The following is a 22,862-nucleotide window of genomic DNA, read 5'->3' as shown; positions in this document are numbered from 1 at the left end:
GGTATTCAATAAAGGTTTGTTAAAATGAACACAGGACTTGCTGTCACATGGCAGGAAGCAATTGCTAGGTGTCACACCGAGTTCCTTATCAAAGTCAAAAGACCCAGATTCTAAGTTCTAGCACTTCCTGTCAGTAGAATGTGGTCCAACTCACTTTGCCTTGTTGGAATTTCAGTCTCTCAGGTGTGACGACCCTTCTGACACTCATTCACCGAGCGTTGGCTGAGTACTCATCACGTACCACGTGTTGTGCTGAAGTCTCAAAGAGCAACAACACGGAGCCCCCGTCTCTGAAGAGCTCAGGACTTGATCGGAGAGACAGATGTGCAAGCAAGTCACTTATTCCTACATGTGGAGTGTGCTTTTGTGGCGGATAAACACTGTGATTCTAGAACAACCACTAGGGATTCCAGAAGGATCCCTAACATTCACTGAGCACTTACCCTGCATGTGCCGGACATTGTTCAAAGCACTTGCAGGTATGGGCTCATTTCATCCTCAGAACAACCCTGTGAGGTAGCTATTTATGTGAGCCCCGTTTTCTAGAAAGGGAACTGAGGCTCAGAGGTTAAGTAATTTGCCCATGTTTCCACAGAACCAATAGGAGATGTGTGTGTGTTATAAAACAGATTAGATAGATGACAGACAGATAGACAGATAATCTGAGAGGTCCCAAGATCTGCAGTCGGCAAGCTGGAGACCCAGGAGAGCCGAGAGCCAACGTTCCAGCCTGCAAGTCACCAGGCTTGAGACCCAAGAAGAGGTGATGTTTCAGTCTGAGTCCAAAGGCAGGAAAAGACCCGTGTCTCAGCTCAGGCAGCCACACAGGAGGAGCTCCCTCTTATTCAGCCTTTTCGTTCTATTCAGGGTGATCTCCATCCAGTTGATCAGATGAGCTCACCCACACTGGGGAGGGCAACCTGCTTGACTCAGTCTACTAACTCAAATGTTCACCTCGCTCAGAAATACCCTCCCAGACACACCCAGAGTCATGTTTGGCCAAGTGTCTGGGCACCCTGTAGCCCCGGGCAAATGACACAGAGAATAACCATCACAGGTATGGGGTGTGAAAGGGCGTCTGTACTTGAAGTACACGCTGTGGGCTGTCCACCCCTTCTCCTCTGCTTCCCTAACAGAGCCCCAGTTTTGTTCAGAAATGGCTTTGGCTCCACACAGCCACCTGCTTTGTGGACACTGACCCACCTCCAGCTGGAGGGGACTGATCAGAGGGAAAGGCTGTTCCCCTTATGTGGTTGATTCAGGAGTGGACACGTGACCTTATTGTTTATCCCAGTTTTGAGTTGGTATTTCTGTCCCTTGCCGCTGTGCCCTACCTGATGCAATCGTAAAATCAGACTGGGGGCCTGGCTTAAACAAAGTGAACGAGGGCTTCTTGATTCCAGGACATCTTGAGGCAACAGCACTTATACGTGGATGTGCGTCGCAACTGTCCAAGAGGAGGGTGTAATGTGCAGCATTTCCCAAACGTGTGTGACCAGGCAGAGCTTCGCAAAGAACCCTGTGATACTGATGCTCACAGAAACGCTGCTGCAGGCAGCGGGGAGACAGCATTGCGAGCTCAATAAACTCCACCCTTTCCTTCTCCTGCCAAACCAAGAATTATGTCTGTTGACCATAAAATTTAAGGAAACTCAAGTAGCTCCCCCAGAAAAAGGGAACAAGCCCTGACTTGCTCGACTAACTGATCTCATCCCTTAGTTCTCAAATTCTCTGGGGCTTGTATAATTTGGTACATTCATCTCTGAGCGTTGAACAAAGTTTCCCTTCTTTTTTTAGTCACTTGCCAACATCTGTGAATGAAGTTAAAGCTGGTGAGAGAGAGATATATATATTTATGCACATGTATTCATTCTTTTTCTGGAGTGAATTATTTAAAACTGAATGAATCCCTGCTCAGCAGGTTTCTGACTAACATTCAAGTTTCACTAAGGCTCTGATCACATTTTTCATTTCTCTGGTTTTCTTTTTTTGGTCCAAGAGCCCCAGGGAAATGGCTTGAAGCCACAAAGGACAGTGTTAAAATGTTTTCTCTGCAGTTAGTGACAGGCTGGACAAATGGCACACAGGCGAAGACTGCTCCATCTCAGATGAGAAAAATTCCTTCTGTGGCTCTTCTTGATCTGAGTTAAATGCATCATGGTCTTTCCAAGCGAAACCACTTTGGCCCCAAAAAAAGCAAAAGGAGAAAAGGAACAGAAAAATCTGCGGCAGATCCCTGCAGGAAGCAACCAGACCCCATGGGGATGTGAACTGGGCAACCGTGGGCAGGACCACTGTCCTCAGTTGTTTCCTACCCACCCTGCACACCGTGGGGTGCTGGCTATGACCCCCAGGAGTGGCATGACATTGATGTGAACTAAGGAATGGAGCATGTAGCACCTGCGATGATGAGGTGACAGGTTCCTGCCGTTTTCTGGCCTCCGGAGCTGTGATGAAGTCACTGCTGAGAACTGGGCTCCAGGGTGTGAGCGTGTCTGTGGCAGGTGGTGAGCTGGGGGCCATGGGGAGAAGTACTTTCTGTCACATCTCTCCTTTGTTAGAGGAAAGGCCCTGTCCCTACCCTGAAGCTGGGGTCTCACGTTGAGCCTGGGTCACCCAACTCAGAAGCCCCTTATTTCTCTGCTAAGGTCAGATCGATATGGGAGCTGCCTGAAAAAGCCCAGCGAGGGCCAGGAAGGCCAGACGACTGAGTGGACTTTTCTGGTTGAATAAGGATTGTGTGTTCCTTCAGATGAGGTAATTTTCGGTTATAGGACAAGGAGGAAGCCCGATTACCAATCCACACAGGGAAATTAAAAATTAACATGCTGTTTGCTGAACTGTAATCTTTGAATTAGTCAATACCCAGCAGCTGTGCCAGTTAGCCGATTTGAGCGTGACCACAGATTCTGCTCGGAGACCAGCCCAGGTAAACAGTTAAGGCTGAGACCAGTTGAGCTAGACTACGATGAATACATCTGGGGGCCGGACCCTCCCAAGTGCTCAGAGGTTTCTTGAGGGGAGCTGGCATTTGTGGTGCTGGTGTGGTAGGCTTGACAGAACCAGAGCCCCAGTCTTTCTGGATGACGTTTATCCCAGCTGTCCATTCCAAGGGAGGCTGAGGTTACAGGCCACAACTTTCCCCGCCCCTTTCTCTCGTCCCAATCCAACGTGGCAGCCAGTCAGATGGAGGGAGCTGGTCAGCGCTGCGGGGAGACTGAGGTGCAATTCTCCCAAGCTGGGGGTGACTCACTCCCACTCCCCTCTATTTTAGGTGTGAAAATAGCTGTGAAGTTGTGGGTGATGGTGGAGAATTTAGTTATAGCCTAGTGTTTATTTAAAATAAATCTCCGAGCACAGTTCCTAGATGATGGTAAGCACTCATTTTTGGTGAATGAAGGAGAGGATGAATTCATGGACTGGGACCACAGAGAGCTGGGAATCAGGAACAGGAGTTGTAACTTACATTCAACCATTTATACGCAGCTGCCTACACCTATGTCTACCCATCACGCTCTCTGCTCTGTTGCTCTTGCTTACTTGTCCTGTCCCCCACTGTCTCTGTGTGTGTGTGTGTGTGTGTGTGTGTGTGTGGAATGGTAGCTCTCAACCAGGGGTGATTTTGCCCCCCGGCCCCAGATATTTGGCATGTCAGAAGATATTTTTGGTCATTGCCACCGAGGGGATGCTACTGGCATCCTCTGGGTAGAGGCCAGATATGCTGCTAATCATCCTAGAACAAAGAATTCTTTGGCCCCAAATACCAACGGTACAAAGTTGAAAAAGCCTAGTTTAAAAGGATGTTTGTCACCAAACTGTTAATAACGGTTATTTGTGGGGGAGGAGGATGGAATATAATTTTGAAGAGCTTTCCCCTTACCAAGTGTAATCATTTATGTGATGTGGGACTTTTTAACAACGTGAATGTGTCATATTTGTATTAGTAAGACAGGAATATTTACTGACACTTAGAATATCTCAGGAATCATCTAGACCATGGGGATAGAGAGAGGAGTGTGTAGTAGGTGCTGCATTTAAGGGGCCCACAGCTCAACAGAGAAGAGCAAACAGTACTCACTTAGCAAGGTACAAGTGCTCAGTGCTTGGTGAAAACCAGCACCCCATCACCTTAGCAGCCTCCAGATGTGTCTGCCTGGCCCTGAGCTTGGTCCACGTTCCCAGGCTAAAGTTTTTACGCCTGGAAGTTCTGGTGGGGGTTAGGGAGAGCCAAGAGCAGCCTGTTCAGACTCACAGGCTGGGCCAGGTGGAACGCCTTTGACCAGCAATCAGAGTCAAGCCAGTGAGGTCTTAAAGGTGGCTGAGGGGGAACCTCATGTTTGGTAGATGATGGACAGTGCCAGCATGAATAGCCTTGGGGAAGAGTGCGTGTATCATTAAACACACATCTGAGTTCGCACACGTAAATGTGGATTAAGTGTGTGTGTGCACAGCCATTAAAGAGAGTTAGAAATTTTCATACGTTGAGATATGGGGAAGTCATTCTGGTGTATGCAGGAGTTAACTTGAGTTTTATGCTCACTAAAATAGCCTGTTTGCGGCCTATCAAACATATACTGTACACCTGCTTTAATTATTAAAGAAAAGGGCTCACTGACCAGAAGTAAAGAATGTCCATGTTAAAAATAAGGACTAAACGCCCCTCTCCCTGGGATGCAGTGCTGGCCTTCCTTGGCTAAGGCTTCCTTCCCAGGTGCCAAGGCCACGCGCTACGTGCTAGTCTTTTTTTTCTGAAAACTTGAAGAAATGTCTCCCTGACTTGTTCATTGTTCTTTGTTCTGACCCGATATAAAACTGCTGAAAACCCTGCTTCTGTGAAGCAGCTTCTCAGTGTCATCTGGGAAGCTGGCTTCCGGCTGGTCCTCAGTTGGGTGCAATTAAAGCTCTTTTTAATTCTTATTGTTTACTGGTTATTTTCGTCGACAAGAGGCAGCCCTGCCCTTGGAGGGTTGTGCTGGCTGCACCTGGCCGCAGACCTCTGCGCACACATGCTCTAGTGGAAGCCAGCAGTTCCAGTGAGCAGCTGTCCTTCTTGCCCAAAATGTCCCTGCTTCCTCCACCCCCCCCCCAGGTTGGCTGGCAGCAACTTGAGGAGCTTGAGAAAGAGGTGTTCCCTGTGTCATTGGGCAGGTTTCGGGGAGTGAGGTGGCCAGAGCCAGGCTAGTGGGAGCAGCACACAGAGGTGTCTTTGGCGTCTTCCTGATATTTCTGGGCCCTGTCAGTGGGTGGGGCTGTCCTCTAAGGACCTGGGGCAGAGGGAGGGAACTGTGGCTGCTTTTCCTGCCAGAAAGGCAGAAAAGGGCAGGAGGAGAGGGAGGAGAGGGAGGAGAGGGAGGAGAGGGAGGAGAGGGAGGAGAGGAAAAGGGATGTTCCTTCAGAGAGGCTTCCAAAAAGCCTGGAGGGACCTTGCCGAGCCCCTTACTGACCATCTCAGGGCATCAGTGTGGGGGTTAATGCTGGGGGGCAGGTAGTGGCTGTGCATGCTCACAAGGGGAAGACTCCAGTCCCCTGGGCAAAAAATCCTGGCCTCTGTGCTCAATCCTGGAGCTCTGCTACAGTGCTTTCACCGGTGCTTCTCCAACCTGCCTATCTTTAGTTCTGGCCGCATCTCCTCCCTCCAGCCTCCACAACCCGGCCTCTGTTCTGGGGGCTGGTGTGGGTTGAGGGGTGGGGGCGGGTCTCCTAGTCATTCCCCTCAATCTCCAGGTTCCCCCCACCCCCGCCACAGGCCACACCACTGCCCAAGAGCCTGCATCAGCTGCCGATGCCTAGTAGACCTCAACCGAATTCAAACTTTTTGCTCTGTTTGCCTCTTTTCTGCCCCTTCCCAGGCCAGGTTTCCTGCTTTTCTTCCCCTCAAGCCCTCAGCTGGTCTCCCTGGTGAGCCCTGAGTAACAGACTTCATCTCTGCCGCCGTCCCTCGCTTTGCTGTGGTTCTCGCCCCTCCTGTGTCAGTCTAGGGCCAACTCTTCTCTCAAGACCTGTTCAAGTTCTGGAAGCCCCTGAAAGCCTCCCTGGTCACTTTGGCCCACACTGACCACCCGTTTGCTGAATCTGACTGCATATGTGATTCAGAGCACCCACAATTTTGCTTCCCATTGCTTTTGTCCCCAGCCATATGCAGGCTCCTTTAAGGTATAAACCATGCTTTTTGCTTTCCCCTCCACACCATCCCAAGACCGGGATCATTGACTAAAACAGGAAAACTATCACAAAAGAGACTAGGGGAGGCAGAGTGCTTAGAACAGCCCAGAATCTTCCTCCCAGGCCTTCTTTAGCTGAAGGTCATCTTCCGTGGCTTTGTCCACACGCGTGGACACGCTAGGCTTCGCCAGCACTGTGGCAGACCCTTGGATGCTCAATTGCGTGGAGCCATTTGTTTTCTCCCTCTCCCGTGGGCACTGCCCAGGTGGCTATTACAGAGCCACAAAACATCAGAGTGAAAAACAGATTTGAGAGTTGTTTCTCCTGCTCATTCCTTGATGAAAGTTTGTTACTGAGCCAGGTTCTTTTTGCCCCACCACCCAAGAAGCCAAAACCCTGAGATATGGAGGTTTGCAGCAAAGAGAGGAGTTATTCACAAGGCAACCAAGTGAGAAGCCAGGAGGGTAAATCTTCACGTTCCCCCCAGGCCAGGGGCTGGGGTATTTATAGGATAAGAAGTAAAGCAGCAGGGCGGTTTGAGGCGTGGGGGGCGTGGGGCGCGTGGGGAGGGCGGGGAGAGGTGACTGGTATCGTTCTGCGCAGGCGTAACTAGGCTTCAGGATTCTGCACGTTCAAAAGGTCACGAGTGGGCACTCACGCATGCCCAGTTGGAGGGTCCGTGGTCTTAACCCAGCTCAGCTCCAACTAGGCACAGCTGACCTCAGGTGCCTGGAAAATAATTCGGGCAAGCACCTTATTGTTTAGGCCACGTGCCGCTTGGGGGCCATGCAAGTCTAAGAACAACCTTGATTGGTAAAAGCAGGTGAGATGGATTTGACCAATTATTACACGGGGTTTCAAACTGAATCACTGCAGCCAATTTCAGTGACCAGAAGCTCCCTGGCTCTTCAGACCATCCACTGAATCTCCAGTATTTCCACGTGCGGGGGCATTTACCCTTTGTCAGAGGGCAATGTGCAGTGAGGAAATGTGCTGGCCGTCCTGTCACTGGCATTTGGAATTTTCCCCTGTACTTCCTCTCTATGATGTGGTGGACTCTCTTTTCACAGAATAAGAGGTCAAGGAGGGTGAATTTGAATGAGCTTATCAGTAAGGTTCCTTACCATCTAGGTTTCTGTTCCAATTATGATACAGATCTTTATTACCTTTGTAATGAATCAGGAATCTCTGGTTCCAAGTGACAAAAGCCCTCCAGGTGTCTTCAGGTGCCCACGTTCTTCCGGTAAGTCCATCTGTCAACCAAGTATCAATATGCCTGGTGGACACTGTTGTCACCCCCTATGGCCATTCCACTGGTCTTCTCCACTGACGGAGCCCCAGTGTGACCAGCCCCAGGGGCTGAATCTAAAATTGGGGAAGCTATCTGTGTGTGGGGTTCTTAAGACCACTCCCCAGTCCCAGTGATTTGCTAGGAGGACTCATAAGACTTAGCATATAGTTGTACTCACGACTAAGGTTCATTACAGTGAAAGGATACAGAGCCAAATCACAATGGAATAAAGCCCCAGAGGAACCCAGCTTCAAGAGTTTCTCCCAGTGGTTACACAGGACATGCTTAATTCCTCCAGTGAGTTGTGACAATCCATGTGAAACGCTGTCTAGCAGTGAAGCTCATTACAGACTCAGTGCCCAGGGTTTGTAGTGGGGGCTGGTCACAGAGTCATTCTTCGCCTAGCACATACCAACATTCCGGACTCCCAGAAGGAAAGCAAGTGTGCAGCATAAACCATATGATTTGCACACATAGTTTCCACCCAGTGCGCCACTCATAAGTTCTGGGAATGGTGGGAAACCCCCAAGTCCAAGTTCTCAGATGCCTGCAAAGGGTCAACCTCATAAGCAAGACTTCCTAGAGACAGCAGTCTCAGGCCTGCTACATTCACACTTTTCTGCAGCCTATCCATTTTTCTTGTTCTGGTACTTGTTTTGCCGCCCTCCCTTGCAACGTGAGTAGTTACATGACACTCAATTCTGGCCAGTCAGTTGCAAGGGAAGAGTGTCATGGTAATATCTAAACTGTGGTAGCCATCTTTTGACGAATGTGAGGACAAAACCCCAATACATCAGAGGTAGCACATGGACAGGTGGAAAGAAACCAGGTCCTTGGTCAGTGCACCATTCTGGAACAAAATATCACCACGCTTCTTTTGTTATGTGAGATAATAAGATATCTTTATTACTTAAGTAATTGTTACTTGGATTAAGTTGAATGCAGGTTAAATGCATTCCTGTGTAATGTTTTCTTCTCTGCTACAGGATGAATTTCATCCTCTTCAAATTCATATGTTGAAGCTGTAATCTCCAGTGCATCAGAAAGCGACTGCATTTGGAGACAGGGCCTTTAAAGAGGTGATTATGTTAAAAAGAAGCTGTCAGGGGTGGGCCCTAATGCAATATGACTGGTGTCCTTGTAAGAAGAGAAGATTTGTACATAGATAGGTACAGAGGAAAATCACGTGAGGACACGGAGAGAAGGAGGCCATTACTAAACCGAGGAGAGAAGGCCTCAGAAAAAAACAAACCTATCGACACCTTGATCTTGGACTTCTAGCATCCAGAACTGTAAGAAAAAATGTTTCTGTTTTAAGATACCCAGTCTATGTTATCTTGTTATAGGAGTCGTAGCAAACTAACAGCCTCTGTATGTGGACATAGGACGAGGAAACATAGCGAATTATCACTGACAAAAGCTGAGTCTTAGAGAAAATGGTCAGATCTGGTGGTCACATACAACTCCCAGGCAGGAAAAGGATGCAACGGGCTGAGGCAAGAGGACGAATCATCCAAACACCTTTAGAGGAGAAGGGGCTGCACCCACTCAATCTCTCATCTCCCAGAGGCTACAGCTTCTGTATAACTGCGCTCACTGTAACGAGAGAGTGATGAGGCCTAACAAGGTAGATGGAGACAGGACATCCGGTGACTGTAAGCTGATGGACATAGAGGAGGTGGCAGGGCATGGGGATGTTCCCGGAGAAGGGGCAGAGAGAAGAGAAAGACCACACCCCTGGACTGTAGATAAGCCAGTTGCTCTTTACATCCCCAGGTCTTGGGCAGACCACAGCAGGTCATGGGCTTTCTCCTGAGATAAGGACCCTCAGGTGGGAATCATATGAAAGTACTTACCACCGTGTGGCCTCTGCTTGTCACAAGGGAAGATGGTCAGTTTCTGTGGGAGGCCTGGGATATGTCCTTCTGGTCATCATTCTGATTTGGGGCCTTTGGAGGACACTGTGTGTCCAAGATTATTGGCTAAGATTATTGGCTAAGGTATGAGTGAGTCAGATTACACAAACTCAACTACAAACCCAACTCAGATTAATTTAAGCAAAAAGAGGAATTTATTGGTCTATGAAACTGGAAGGTCCAGCCCTGCAAGCGGCTTCAGCTGGATCAAGGAGCTCATGGGTTGGTTTTCTTTCTCTACCTCCCTGTTCACCTTGTCTCTGTGCGGCTTCTCCTCTGACTGGCTCTCCCTACATGACTATCAGGGAAGCTGCTGGTACTCCTGCCAAATGTGAATCCAGTCATGAGGAAACAATCAGACAAACCTAAATTCACAAACATTCTACAGAACAACTGGCCTATATTAAAAAAAAAAAAAATCCAGTGTCATGAAAAACAGAGAAAGGCTAAGAACTCTTCAAATCAAATGAGGCTAACGTCTCATTTTCACTTATGAAAACTAAATGCAATGCATCAACCTGGATCCTAGACTAGATTTTGGACGGAAAAAAAGGTTATAAAGAAATATCCTGCATTGTGTCAATGTTAAATTTTCTGAATTTGATCTTTGTGTTGTGGTTATGTAAAAGAATATCCTTGTTCTTAAGAGAGAAAGGCGAGGTAGGGATAAAGGAGCAAGATGTCTGCAACTTACTCTCAAATACAGTAATAATAACAACAAGGTACTAAAATATCATAGAAAAGAAGAGAATATGCAGAGAAAGGTAATGACAAAGCAAAATAAGAACCAGCATATCCACCACAACCCTCCATCAGTCTTCTGTCTTCTCCCAGCTTTCAGGCCCCTAGATCTCTCTTGTTGGTCTCCCAATATTCACATGGCTCTGTCTTTCCAGAGCATCCCTCCCTCCAAGATGGCACCAGACAGAGGAAGAGTCCCCTCACCAAACAGCGCCACACTTGGGCTTTGGGGGATTCCTCTCTCCTCTCATCACATCCATCTGAATCTCACTCCTCCTTGGTCCTACTTTCTTAGTTCGATGATGAAGGAATCTGTTCACGTAAAATTGTCACCAAGGATTATCTGTGTGCTCTTCCTCTCAGCTTCCAGAGTCACATTTTTGACCGGGCCTCACTTACTCCAGGCCAGAGAAGCCAATGGCAGGAGTTTCAAGCACAGAAGCAGTCTAAGGAGGTAAGTAATTTTGGGCAGGTGGACCCCTGGCTTCCTTCACACCCCACTGTGTTGGTGGCCTTTTCCTTCATCTCAGGCCAGAGTTTCTGATAGGGGGCTGTGTGCTGTCCATCCCAGTTAGAGGAAGCCAGGGGAGCCAAAAGGAACCAGGCCAACATCACTTCATTTCCCAAACAGGCAATTTTGACAATCGATTTGTTCCCAAGCAGTAAAGCAGAGTGAGCAAAGAGGTCGCTGGAACTCAATCAGTGCAGTCTTGGCATGGATACCTCGGCATTCAGCCTTCTTGAGAACAAGGCAGCATTTAGGGAACCCATCGGCTGAGGGTGAAACTAGAAAGAAGAAATTAAGAGAATTCATTCACTCTTCATGTACTGATTCGCTCATTTATTCATTTATGAAAGGCTGAGTAGTATCATGGTAAAGGTAGGTCCACATGAACATTCTTAAAGGTTGTGCTGTGTTCTGCACAACTCCAGGGGGTGCTGTTCACAAAGATCGTATATGGCAGCCCTAGGCTAGAGGCACTTGTGCTAGGACTGCACCACCTGGTTTCAGATCTGCCTTCATCACCTCCAGCTGTGTGACCCTGGGTAGATTTTTTCATATCTCTGTGACTTAGTGACCTCATACGTAAAGATGCTATCTGCCTCGGAGGGATGTTGTGAGGATTAAATGAGCAAATACATCTTCAATACCCTGAGCAGTTTAGACAGCATTGTAATGATCAGTTCCTAAAGGATTGGTAGAATTTTCAGGATGTTGTCTGGGTCTGGGGCTTTTCTCTGTGTACGTTTTCCTGGACATTTTAAAAGCAAATCCCAGACAGCGTTTTATTTCACCCATAAATACTGTATGTGCCTATAACAGAAAAGGACTAAAGCAAAAAACGAACATAACGACAACCCACCCATATACAATGCCATTATCACATAAACATAGTTAATCTCTAACATCCAGTTCATGGTAGAATTTCTCTGTCTCCATTACATTTTTTCTTTCGGTATCCAAAACGTGACTATAGGGACAGTTTCCCACTCATCCCGATGCACAGGGCTTTCGGTGCTGCTTCTGTCTGAGGAGCATCCTTCTGTAAGCCTTGCTTTGCCTCCTGCAGGCTGGCAGAGACAGTGCAGTAGCCAGCACACAAAATTACCATTTGCGCTTGGCCATAGGCGGTGGCAATTTGATAGCATCTGGGTATTTCGAATCCATGAAGTAGGAACCGAGGCTCTGCACCAGGCATGCCATGTGTTTCCTCTTTTCCTCTTCCGGAAATGGATGAAGGGATGAAAGAGATCCTTTGAGATGTTCTCACAGGAAGATTGTCACTGCAAGAAACTGTACTTTCCATAGTTGGTTTTCAATTCAGAATCCAAATACAGTTCACAGATAGTATTTATGTGACATTTTACCTGACCTGTGGTATCTGACTTCAAATGCCTCAAACCCCCGTCCCACAGACTGTGGACAGCCCTGGGTCCTGTGCCTTTTTCCGGAAACTCATCTTGGTCAGCTCCCTTTTTTTAATTGAATTTAAAATGCTGTGTTAGTATCTGGTGTACAGCATGGTAATTCAGTTATACATTTATGTATATTCTTTTTCATATTCTTTTTACTTATGGGTTTTATAAGATATTGAATCTAGTTCCCTCCTGCTCACCTCTTCTTGCAATTTCCTGCTTCTGTGAAGACTCAAGATCCACTTTTCGAGGCTACTTCCTTTTTACCTCCAAGTGCCCAGGCAGACATGGATCATGGCCCAATTCCCTTCATTTTCTCAAAACACTGCTTGCCCGTAGCTCTCCGGGGACTCAAGAGAAATTATAAGCAGTCGTAGTATGGGTGGAGAATTCATTAAACAGTAGCAACCCACAGCACAAAACCAGATTGTGGTTCTTACCTGTCCCTCTGTTATCCGCATCACCCGAGGCTTCTCACTAGTCCTTGCTTCTCTTTGGAATCCTGGCTGCTCCCCATCTTGCTGCGCTACCCTCCCCCCCACCTCCATTTCTCCAAAGTCTCTCCACTCCAGTGCCTCCTTGTCCCTTCCTTTGGGATTGCCCACAGGGACCTGAGCTTCTTCCCCCATTATTAGGCCAGGCACCTGGTTCCCTTAGTCTTCAGCCTCTGGATAAGCCCCAGGACCTCTTACTACAATGAAAAGGCCCATCAGAGTGTTTTGTTAAACAAAGAGTTTTCAGCTCCCCAGCTCCCTTCCTCTCCTATAGCCTCGGGCGCTGTGCTGATTGAGGCTGGCACCATTGTTCATTTGGACTATGGCAGTAGCCTTTGGCGTGGACTCTCTGACATCATTCTTGGTTCTCTCCGACTCAAACAGTATACTTAATGTAGAGTGAGCTTTCCAAGACACTAATGTGCTCACATGGCTTAAAATACATCAGTGGTGTCCCACTGTGCTTCAGACGACATTTCACATCCTCAGCGTGCTCACAGTCTCTGCCTGAGGCCAGCCCTGCCCACTCCCCTCCCCCTTGCTCTTCCTCCTGCTTTCCCCACCCACTGGTCCCCCCTCAGTTCCTCAAATACCCGCAGTTTTCTCTAGTGGCCAGACCTTGGCCAGGCTTTTTCCTCCACCAGCTCTGCTCTCCTTTCTCCTTTCCTCTGTTACTGCCCCCTCCTCTTTTGAGTATCTGCTCAGAGAGAACGCCCCGACCTCAGCGGGCACCTGCACCTCGCTCTCCCTTTGTAGTACTCAGATACTTGTCTCATTTGCCTAACGTCTGTCGTCACTGCTGGAGTGTGACTTGTGTAAAGGCAGGGACCATGGCTGTCTTGTTCATGACTCCATCTCCAACACTTGACATGGTGTCTGGCACAAACACTCAACAAATAATTGCAAATTCAACTGAACATCTAAGAGGATACTACTGGTGCCGTGGACGCTGGGGATGATGGAAAAACCCCAGTGACTCCAAAGTGGAATCATCACTCTTAAGGAAATCAACAATGCTGCAGGTGCCAAGATTCTGTCATTTCAAAAGGGAAAAAAGGAAAAAAAAAAAAAGTGCATCCAAAGCTGTCCAGCTGGTGCTTACAGAAACATTGCTCTGCAATTTTTCTTTCTTCATCCAGGAGAGAATTTTTTTTAAGCCACATTTCCAGAATTATACAGTTGCATGCGAAATGCCTCAGCTCCCGCTGATGAAGTGATTTCTGCAGAGAACTGGCTGCCTTCCAAGAGGAAGGAAGGGCCCCTGAGATGTCTCTAAAAAAGATGAAAGAATTTCCAAAATAGCAGCTTAATGTTGTACCACATATGGGACTTTCAAATTCACAGCTGGTTGGAAAACCATTTCCGGCTTCAAGCCATTGACTTGCTGTCTCCATGGCTTAGAGCACCCAAAGATTTATGTATCTTCTGGTTACCCAGGGGGTTTCTCTGCCTTTTTTCTCCATTTCCTCCTTCCTGTTGAAGATTTCCAGTTGTGTGATACTAGTATTTGAGTAAGTGTCCACATAGAAGAGAAACTCCATGGAGGTGGTACCTCATTTGTGCTTTGTCCCTTTGATCTTGCATATAGCTGTATCGTAATATGTATTGTTGAATAAATGAGTCCTCAATCAAAAGGTTAAATGCCAATCAACAAAGCATACAGAAGAGAATCACCTATCGATAATAAAAGAGGACACTGTTACCACTCTAAACTTTCAACTTAAATATGCTCACTCATGCTTGTGTTATGCACACTCCAGTTACTATTGCTGTGTAACAAACTACCCCAAAACTTACTGGCCCAACTGCCATTTTTATTATACTCACAGATTCTTTGGGTCAGGAATTTAGACAGGGCACAAAGGAGATGGCTTGTCACTACTCTGTGACATCTGGGACCTCAGCTGGGAAGACTCAAAGGCTGGGAGTGACTCAACAGATGGGAGCTGTCAACTGAAAAAAAAAATGCACAACCTAAAAGTTGAGAATTATGTTTTATTCAGTGGACATACTGAGGACTTAAGCCTTGTTGACAGCCTCTCAAATAGCCCTGAGGGACTGTTCTGAAGAGGGAAGAGAGGAGCCAGGAAATATAGTTTTTTGGGGGAAAAAAAACCCCCAGGTTGTTGGAACATCAAAAGATTACTGTTAATAAAAGAAAAACAGACATTTCAAGTTAATGAATTTAGTGCTCTGCTATGTATGGGAAGATGCAAGAGTCTGGGCTCACTGAAATCACTTTGATTTGCACCTTAACTCTCTAGGGCCAGTGTCCTGCTTTTCTTCATCCTGAATCCCCTCAGTGTGCACAGCTGGGGCTGGCTGCAGTGGCTGATGGCTTGATAGCCACAGCATCCCTTGTTTACTGATATGGCAAGTGACATTCTCTGACCACAGGGCTGTAATCATCTGCAGGTTCTTCCACTCACATGTCTGGTACATAGGCTGATACGACTTCGAGCCCTGGACTGCTAACCTACATGTGGCCTCTCCTTGGGCCTTGGGCTTCCTCACAGCATGGCAGCCTCAGGCTAGCTGGGCTTCTTACATGGCTGTGAATTTCCAGTGAGCAAAGTAGAAGCTGCCTCACTTTTTATGACTCAGCCCCAGAAGTCACACAGTCTTACTTCCCTGCCACATCCTATTGGTCAAAGCCATCACAAGGCCATTGAGATTCAAGAGGAAGGGAAATTGATTCTGCCTCCTAATAGTATCTTAGCAAGTCTGCATTGTAGAAAAGAATGTGGGTCAGGAGATATTTTTACAGCTGTCCTTGGAAACTTCAATCTGGCATTACTCCCTCAAGCTTCACCCGCCGAGAGGTGGGTAACCAACTTCCAGTCCTCAGGTTTAGGAGGAAGGACCTGGGGCCAAGGTCATCTCATGCTCATACTGAATCTTAACTTGGGACTTATTAGGATGTTTTTTCCCCAGAAGCGGTCTCTGTTTTTATCTTCTTAATCATGACTGATTTTTGGCTTAGGAAATGATTACTTTTTAGATGCAAATAGATCAGAAAGATGAGACCAACATTTCCCATCTGTGTTATTTATTAAGGCATTGATAAGTGTTTCTTATGAGAAGAGGGCTTAAAGTTTGGAAAAAGTGTTATAAATGATTTTACTCATATATTAATGTACATTACATGAAGACTGAAAAATCCTACAATAAAGAAACACTTTAAATTTTAATTTGTGCACCTATCAGCTGTTCAACAAAATACTAATTTGGGGAGACCAGAGTCTTGTTCCCAGCTCCACACTGACCATCTCATGACCCTGGGACGTTGCTTCCCTTCTTTGGGCCTCAACTGATTTTGTTTATAAAATGAGAAAGGCAGATTAGATGATATGGAAGGTCTAGTCGTCCCAGGGGCAGCTATTGGTTCCCCAAGCCACCCCCAAGTCAGTCTACAGCAGTGTTCTTTCATGCACACCAAGTCTCAAGATGGTCCTCTTTCCAGATTGCTGACCCAAAGAAATGGCAACTTAGAAAACCTAGCACAGATGCCAAAGGTCCATCTACTCTTAACCTCCTGGGACAGCCTTGCCCCATTGGCCTCATGGGGTTGCTGGGAGGACTGAGAGCTTGTGTCCGTAAGATGCTGCTTATGCTGGACAGATGTTACGTCCCATTGTGTTATCATAACAGCTTAGAGGTGAGATCAAAGTCTGACCTGACCCGTGTTTAAATTGACTGAGTTGAGGAGTGGGTGGACTGTTGGTGATACATACCACTGATTACTTAAAGTTGAACTTGTAAATCAACTGTTAGAAAGTTTCAGAAAAAAGGTTAGAATTCACAGGATGGAGGCAGAGCCAAGAGGCAAGTGTTGAAATCAGCTGAGCAAATAGAACTTTCCACAAAGACTTGGTGACATTGGGCAGAGTGGTCTTTGATGGAGGGACCCATCAAAAGCTTGTGGTTGTGCCTGCTCTCTCTGTAGCCTCTGAGGGAGCCGTACCCTGTGTCCCCACTAGATGCCATTTGGGATTTGTGTTGGGGAGTGATGTGTACCAGTCAGCCCAGGCTGCAGGAGTCCACAAATTGTGACATTTAGCCAACATTTAATAAGTGCTTAAAAATGCCAGGCTCTGAGGTAATCATCTGACAATCTTCTTCCTTCTAGTTCTCCCAGCAACCCTCTGAGTCGGGTCCTGTTATTCCCATTTTAGAGCTGGAATCTCTAGGCACAAGTCCCATAGAACTTGTGCATAGAGAGTTCAGGAAATTCACATCCTTTCTGGCGCACCCTGAGTGAAACTGAAAATGTGATGTGCAAAGGTGCTTACTGCCCTGAGACGATCCACAGAGCTGGGGGAGCCTTATTTGCCTTACAGCATCCATCCCCTTGGCGATCTTGTGTACAGAGCCCCCAGCGGTGTGACTGTGTTCCGTCCTGGGGGGGTCTCTGAGTTCTGAGGTTTCTGGTCCTGTGGGAGCCTTCCTCCCTTACAGCCAGGCTGCCATACTGGCCACAGTAAGGAGGCAAGAAAGCAGCAGGCCTTCAATAAATCAACCCCTAGTTATACAGAAATGACTTCACCATGGTCCCCAAGCGTTTGAACATGGGAGCTCAGAAGAAACAAAATGTCTCTGACGGGACATAGAGCTTCCAGATGTTTGAGATCTGGTCTCATACCCACCATACACCCCAAACCTGCCATCCTGAGTAGGATTCTAGGTGGAAGACCTGGGGAGGGGCTCCCCACTTATCAACACTTACAAGGCTTATAAGCAGTGGGTGTGTGTTGGAGGGTGGGAGAGAACAGCTCCTTTTCCCTGAGCCTCTCTGTGCTCTTGGCTGGGACAGAAGAACCACCCCTCTGGCACAGAGAGCAGCTGGTTGGCTTCCCTGACTGGTGAGTCCATGAAAATGGGGATCAGTGAGAGCAAAACTGTAGGCAACTCTGGAGGAGCTGCTTCTGTGGTAAAGAATGCTGAGTCGGGGTGCATGGTCCATTCTTATTCATCTCACCCCCACTGAAAAACACATATGTTTCCAGCTTTCAACGGATGGAGCAGTGCAGTGGCTGGACTTCTAAGCTCTGGCCCTGGGATTCAAGTTCCTGGGAGACGAAGCTTAGTGCCTTCCTGGGGTCAGGCTTTGCTCACAGGTGGTGACATCCTGAGGTGTCACACAGAAGCATCTCTACCCAGTTCACCAATGCCTTGTGTCCCCAGCATCTGCCATGGCATAGCCTGTCCTGGTGGGGAGAGGGGATGGTGGCCACATCCATACTAGCAAAGAGTCTGGGAAGAAAAAGCCAAGCAGCGTTTCCAGGCTGGTTACCACCCGGACTACCTTTCTGCCTACACTCCTGCTCACTGGTGAGCCCCAGGGCAAATGCTGCTGTGTCCTGGGACCACCTATCCTGACCCTCTGGGTGAATCTCCCAGCTCACCTGATGCTTGGTAGAGGATATAAACACCACTCCACAATTCCTGGAAGCTGCTCCTGCTTGTCTGCATTGATAGTCTTACTGACCAGAACCATTCTGGGGTCCATGAGTTGTATCACATTTAGTTCAGTCAAGAGAGTGGCCTGGTTGTAAAACTTCACATTTAAGGAGCCAAGAGTGACCCAAGGGATTGTCAAGCCTGTGATGTTACCCCAGATGGTACTGCTTTGCAGCAGGAGCAGCCCGCCACTCGTGACAGGTGCATCTCCAGGCCGTTTGGGTGACAGATGCTCCCAGTCACTCCCCATGGTCACCAGTATCCCAGCCCAAGGTGAAGTGGGCCACGAGTGGGACCACTACTGCACATCTGGGCTGTGCCAGTCTCTGGAGCCCTCGGCTGGAATCCTAGGAAGGACCAGGGGGCAGTCAAGCGGCAAGAGCATGGCATCAGGAGTGCCCCAGACCTGGTATGACTCCCAGCACTGCTGCTTACTAGCTGGTGACCTAGCTCTGGGCCTCAGGGTACAACAAGGGCCCTGGCTTGCAGCGACCCCAGCACTCCTCCTCTCGAGAAAGCTCTAGGATTCTGCCCTCAGGAATCGGAACTGGACTATTTTGCCCGAATGTACTGAGTGTTTTCCAAAGTAAATAAACCCTGGTTACTAATTACCTGACCTACATTCCCTGTGATTGCAATGACAAGAGGGAGAGCTAAGATTTCCAAGGAGAAATTGGAAAGCAGGGACTGACTAGACAGCACTCAGAGGTGAGGCCTAAGGCTCACATTGATTGGCCAGAATCCTGAAATTCTGGTTGATGCAATTCTCCAGAAAAAGCTGTTTTAGAAGAGCCCCTTAGTCTTTAAACACAAATAAGCACTGTCCTATTTTTTCATAGTTACAAAACTAATATGAGTTTACTATATATATCATATTGTATAATTCTATTATTTATTATACATTGTTACTTATGTTTTAATACAACTATATTGTTTTATATTTATATATAATAGAATTATATTAATGTAATATAACTTACATTCTTGTGTTATATATGTATTATTAATACAATTATATTTTTATAATTACATATAAATTATATAAAACAATATAATTGTATTAATATGTTACTACTCTTTTAATTATATATGACTATATAATATATATAATGTATAGAATTATAATCAAGCATTATAGATATTATGATTTAGAGAGTGAAACCCTCCTGGAGTTCTGCCTCCTCCCTGCTGCTCCCAGTCCCCAGGAAAACATACAGTTAACAGTTCAGTTTATATTCTTGTGGGGATTTTCTATGTAAAAACAAAAATACATCTATTATTTTATGGAAATGGGATCACACTAAACATGCTGCTCTGAGGCTTGTTTCTCATACTGAACCACCTATTTTGCACGTCTGTCCAGGTTAGCACATGTCGATCTGTTTCATTCCTTTTAACAAGAAGAGGTCTTCTTAATGCATTGGGGAATCTAGAAAAGGGAGGTCACCAAGAAATATATAAAGCTTTTTTTTTTTTTTTTCATTTCCAGTATTATTTCTGCCATATTTAGGAAGTGGAGAGTATCTGAAATTAGTTTTTAGATGCTGCAGATACAGTTAGTTAAAAAACACATCACAGGAATGATGGTTGGCTTGTTGTAGGAAACCAGTGAAGGAATGGAAGACTCACTGTGCCATTTGGACCATTCCTTACTATTTTGTCCATTTTGTCTTCTACTTGACAGTGGAAATCTTTCTGTGGCAGGGAGAATAGTGGCCCCCAAAGACGTCCAGGTCTTAACCCCAGGAACCTGTGATTATGTCACCGCACACAGCAGTGGGATGTGATTAAATCAGGGATCTTGAGCTGGGTGGTTGATCCTGGATTATCTGGGTGGGCCTAATGTAATCACAGAGCTCTTGCAAGTGGCAGAGGGAGGCCAGAAAGTTCACTACCAACTTTGAAGATGAAGAAGAAAGGGGCCACGAACCAAGGAATACGGGCATCCTCTTGGAGCTTGAAAATGCAAGGAAACAGATTCTCCCCTGGAGCCTCCAGAAGGAATGCAGCCCTTGGACACCTCGGTTCTAGCCTCGGATCTAGTGAGATCCATTTCACATGTCTGAGCTCCAGAACTGTAAGATGATAAATTTGTGTTGTTTTAAGCCTCCAAGTTGGTGGTAATCCATCACAGCAGCAATAGGAAACTAGTACACCTCCAATCACTCGTCCGTCTTGTGTGCTAAGATGACATACGATCCTCCCTTGGATCCAAAGGCAAATGCTGTGTCTGAAATCATGATGCATCTGTGATTCTTGCTGACCAGGAACTAACCAGAGTCCGCTGGTGGTTATCATTTTAGGTTATCAAAATCAAAAGGAAAAATGACAGAGGAGAGCCCATGGGCCTCTGGGAGGATGTGCATGGAACCCCTGGTTTAAAAGGTCACCAGATAGGTAGATGGACTTGATATTCTCACTCCATTTAACAGCTGCATCACAGAGGCTCTGTGAGATCACTCGCCCAAGGTCACAGAGTGGGCTAGGGCCTGAGCAGGGAATGAGATGGTCTCTTCCCTGACCTCTGTGATGGTTCCTCTACTGCTTAAAAGGAATGCCAGTTTTGGGTACCACTGAGGTGGCAGGAGGAGGAGTGTGCCCAGATTTGCCCAGCCAGCCAGGCCTGAGACTCACCCACCTAGGCCGGCAGTCAGATGGGTTCCCGGCTCAATAATTATGATTCTGTGGCACATCCCTGCTTATTTAATGCAACTACTTCTCATTCCTAATCGGGTGTGTTTTCCTGATTAATGTCTGCTAGAAGTTTGTTGATTTTATCAGCTTTTTCAAGCTCAAATATCCTTTTGGATTTATGTCTCAATTATTGTGTTTTTATGTTTTCTAATTGAATTATTTCTTGATGCTTTTATCTTTTTCTCTTTATTTTTCTTTGTTCCCAGCTTGCTGTCCCCACCCCATCCCAAAATTTTAATTTATTTGTGAAATTCATTAATTTTATCTTTTGGTAATAAAAATATTTAGAGCTATAAATTTCCTCACAAATTCTCTTGGCCTATATCCCAGGTGATCAAATACACCACTCTACCGTTAAGCTATACCTTCCCCACCTCTGCTCACTGGTTTTGTTTCATTTGATGAGCAGGCTGCTCAGTAACTGGAGGTGGACTGGCAGAGGCTCTGTGTGGCTGGAAGTGGAAAGGCTGGCCTAGACTGATGGGAACCTGATGGTGGGTGGGGTTTAAGAAGGCGTTTCCCTGAGGCTGACACACTGAAGTCTTAATAGTCAGGGTGAGAGTGGGTTTGTGTGAGGCAGGGCAAGAGGCTATAACGTAAAAATGAAACTACTTACCCGTGCAGGTTTCTGGTTCACTCCACTGATTCAATGAATGTTTCACCTGCCCAGTCAAGTCAACAAGTCAGGTAAGATTTTCTGCGTTCACTGACCCGGCTCTGTGCTAGGTGGGGACACAGGAAATGCCTCTATTCTCAAGTTGCTGATCTGCACACAACGAACCCCATGCAAATTTGAAAATAGTAAGAGTCACCTGAGCAATAAAGGTAGGTGGGATGGGTGTGAAAAGAGGGAGATGTGCCTTCCAGCTAGTTTTTTTGTTTGGGGGGTGGTGGTGATTCAGGGCAAGGTTTGGTTGGGGAGAGAAAATTCTAGTCTGGGGAGGTTTGGAGGGAAGGAGACCTGAGCTGGACTGGGCTAGGGCTGAGGGAGGACTTGGTTAGTTGGAGAGGAGCAGGACGAGCACCTCAGAAGCATGAGGCTGAGCAGCGACGGACTGAGCAGGGTATGCTCAGGAGACAGTAGAGGAGCCATCCTTCCGGAAGTTGGTATTAGGGAGTATGCAAAGTAAAAGTGGATCACACACTAGGCTTTGGAGTTGGGAGGGGGTTAGATATACCTTAGGCATTGGACAGCAAGGCACATGGTAAAAACAGACTTTTATAAAGATTAGCTGTGGGAACCTTAGGATAAATGGGGAAAGAGTAAGGCTATAGTCAGGGAGGACAGTTAGCGATGAAGGATTGTGGGTCTAAACCAAGGAGGAGCCTGCAGGAATGGAGCAGAAAGAAGGGTCAGATCTGAGAAACAGCATAAAGATGAAGCTTGTGGACGCAACGCAGAAGAGAAGGAAAAGTCAAAATGAGACCAGTATTTGCAAGCCAAGCAAATCAGGAGAATAAGATTGCCGGTGACAGAAACAGACAAGTAAGGAAGGCGTACTGAAGATCTTACAAGAGCCAGCCTATATGCAGTGGGAAACACAGCACAGGATTATGTTCCTTGAGGAAACTTACTGAAATAATTCTATATTTTTTCTATCATAATTTGTGTGTGTGTGTGTGTGCGTGTGCGTGCACGCATGCATGAAAAAGTCAAGATGCGTTGCCAAAAAAACCTAGCAGCTTAACTCAGTAGTGACTAAGTCTCCCACAGTATGTATATCAGAGTCACAGTATCTAAATGGCATGGAAACACTGAGTTGTATAATTGTCATGAAAATTCTGGAGAAATTTTCTTGCTATGATGCACATTTTAATGCTTCATAAGGTAAGTATTCAGAATCACATTTGCTTCTTGTGTTTGTGGGGAATAAGCAGATGATGTATGGTGCCAAAGATCAGCCTCCAGCTGAAATGTAACAGGCACTCAATAAACAAGGGTTAAATTAACAAATAAACACTGGTAAAAATGATCTACAGAGAACAGTGTATTTAAAAGTTTTATGCATTGGATGGGGTAAAAAATAACTAAGAAGCAGGCTTATATAGGCTGAGCTGAAATGGAAGAGGCCATTTTCTGTGATAAACTTTTATACATTTTGGGCAACATATAGCTACAGAATCTTAAACTATAAACGTCCCAGACTGAAAGGAAGGGAAGCAGGGAAATCATTAGTCACAGGAAAT

This window comes from Camelus dromedarius, chromosome 8, assembly GCF_036321535.1.
Source record: "Camelus dromedarius isolate mCamDro1 chromosome 8, mCamDro1.pat, whole genome shotgun sequence".
NCBI classification, from domain to species: domain Eukaryota; kingdom Metazoa; phylum Chordata; class Mammalia; order Artiodactyla; family Camelidae; genus Camelus; species Camelus dromedarius.
The sequence above is the reverse complement of the archived record's forward strand: the minus strand, read 5'-3'. Positions refer to the sequence as shown.